Source organism: Dipodomys spectabilis, unplaced genomic scaffold, assembly GCF_019054845.1.
Source record: "Dipodomys spectabilis isolate Male_0828 unplaced genomic scaffold, ASM1905484v1 ptg000783l, whole genome shotgun sequence".
NCBI lineage: Eukaryota > Metazoa > Chordata > Mammalia > Rodentia > Heteromyidae > Dipodomys > Dipodomys spectabilis.
In genome coordinates, this window is record NW_024871460.1 from 755,173 (window position 1) to 757,830 (window position 2,658).

Genomic DNA, 2,658 nt, shown 5'->3' on the forward strand with positions numbered 1-2,658 from the left:
ATGAGTACTTTAACAAAACACTGGGAAATGAAATACTTGTACACCCACTTTGAAAAGTCGTTTGTTGGTATGAGCCAAAAAGAATCAACATGGTGATATCTAACTGGGTAAAGGGTATGAAAAATTCACACAACATGAAGGAAAATGAACCTTTAGATATGTATTTAAATGGTTTTTTTTCATGCATTTGTTTCTAACTCATTTATAAGATTATCTCTTTGTAGCTTTGTATGTCCCTCCCCCACAGTATAACCCCTGCTTTCACTATATTTGATGTCGGTATAATTTGTGGAGGAGATGGGGAAAAACAAGTCGTTTAAGGGTACAGGTGGACCCGATGCAACTATGAGAAGTACAAGTTGTCATGTCAAAAACGAGCTTTACAACTTTGGTGCAGGGTGAAGGGGGGGATTGGGTCGGGGGGCGGGGGGAGGCTGGGAAGGGATGGGAAGGGGAAACAAAGGAGGAGGCTGCAATGCTTGATAAGAAATGTACTCATTATCTTGCCCAAGTAATTGTAACCCCTCTGTACAGTATGGTCACAAAAAATAAAAATTAAAATAAAAAAAAAAGATGAAGTAAAAGGCCTAATTAGTATTTTAAATTGAGAAAGATACTCATATTTAAATTAATTTAAACTGTTTTTTTCTTTTTTTATGTGCCAATACTGGGGCTTGCTCTCAGGACCTCATGCTCTCCCTGGGTTTTTTCACTTAAGGGTGGCAGTCTATCATTTGAGTTACACCTCTACTTCAGGCCTTTTTTTCTTATTAAGAGTCTTTCTGATTTATCTGCTTGGGCTGGCTTTGAACCATAATCCTCAGACTTTGGCCTCCTGAGTAGCTACAATTATAGGATGAGCCCCTTCTGTAGTGCTAGAAATCTAGGGCTTGAACTTGCTGGACAGGTTACTCAACTACTGGAACAGCCACAACCCCATTTATTTTTTGAATAATTTCTCCCATTTTAAAAGTTATGATCATATATTTGTTGGTTCTAAATATTTCAGAAATCTACCTTTGAAAACTTAGATCAAGGGTACCAAATTCTGACTGCACAAATATTTCCCCTGGAACTTTTTTTTTAAGTGCACATTTTGCCCTTTGGGCTCTCTGACCAGCACCATGGCGGTAGGCAAGAAAATCTCCTTACAAAAAGGGGCAAAAAGGAGCCAAGAAGGAAGCAGTTGATCCATTTTCTAAGAAAGATTGGTATGATGTGAAAGCACTGGCCATGTTCAATATAAGGAATATTGGGAAAACAGTACTCACGCGGACTCAAAGAACCAAAACCGCATCTGATGGCCTCAAGGGTCGGGTGTTTGAAGTGAGCCTTGCTGGTCTGCAGAATGATAAAGTCGCACTTAGAAAATTCAAGCTAATTACTGAGGATGTTCAGGGCAGGAACTGCCTCACCAACATCCATGGCATGGATCTCGCCCGAGACAAAATGTGCTCTATGGTCAAAAAGTGGCAGACCATGATTGAAGCTCATGTTGATGTCAAGGCTACAGCTGGTTATTTGCTTCTGTTCTATGTTGGTTTTACTAAAAAAAAAAAAAAAGCAACGATCAGATCTGCAAGACCTCCTAGGCTCAGCATCAGTCTTCCACCAGATCCGGAAGAAGATGATGGAAATCATGACCTGAGAAGCCCAGATCAATGACTTGGAAGAAACAGTTAATAAATTGATTCCAGACAGCATTGGGAAAGACATAGAAAAGGCTTGCAGGTCTATTTGTCCACTTCATGAGGTCTTTGTTAGAAAAGTAAGAATGTTGAAAAAAGCCCAAGTTTGAATTGGGAAAACTCAGGGAGCTTCTTGGTGAAGGTGGTAGTTCTGGAAAGCTACTAGTAACGACTGGTGCTAAAGTTAAGTGAGCTGATGGATATGCACCAAGAATCTGTTTAAAATTCAGAGTTTTAATAGTGATAAATAAAAGGTCTATTTGTGAAAAAATGCGTATTTCTGGGTCTGATCAATAGAAAATTTGATTCAATAGCTTTGTGTGACAATCCAGAAGATTCTGATATATCAGCTTGTTCATGCCAGCTTTTGTTTTTGTTTTTGTGCCATCTTTAGTATCAGGCTGCACCTCTTGGGTTCTGCTCCTCCCCCAGGATAAACTGAAGTAGAACTATTTCTAGAGAAGAAGAGTGGATTTTCATATGGCCATGGTTTAAATCTCAACTTTGACACTTGCTAAGCTATGAGGCCTCATGCAACTTTCCTCATCTTTAACGGGACCTATGAGTACTTTATTATCAAACTGAAGACATCACTTAGGAAATGTTGGTAGTGAGTGCACAATGACATAGTAAGGACCTGAAGAAGGAGGAAAGAAGAATGGATCTACAAGGCATTATGACAGGTATTCTGACCAGTACCAACTCTAAGATAGGTGCTATGGTCATTTTCAAATGAAGAAACTGATACAATGGTTTAGAATTATGACTTGCTAATAACAAATAAACAGATAATAGAATGCAGTGATAGCATTCCAATACTTAGAAGACTCCCAGAAGAGAGCAGGTGCAAGGCTGAAGGATATTCATTCTATACAGGTGAAGTTTCAGATGTCGGTTCAACATCAAGTACAGATAGCAAAAATGACAGTTAGAGTGCAGGAAATGTACCAAGGGGAAAACTGAACAGCAA

At 39.1% G+C, this 2,658-nt stretch overlaps 1 pseudogene; it reads left to right on the forward strand.

The window, feature by feature from the left end:
* The first annotated feature begins 1,120 nt into the window (after window positions 1-1,120).
* On the forward strand, window positions 1,121-1,880 carry LOC122102278 (annotated as a pseudogene).
* Window positions 1,881-2,658: the final 778 nt, after the last annotated feature.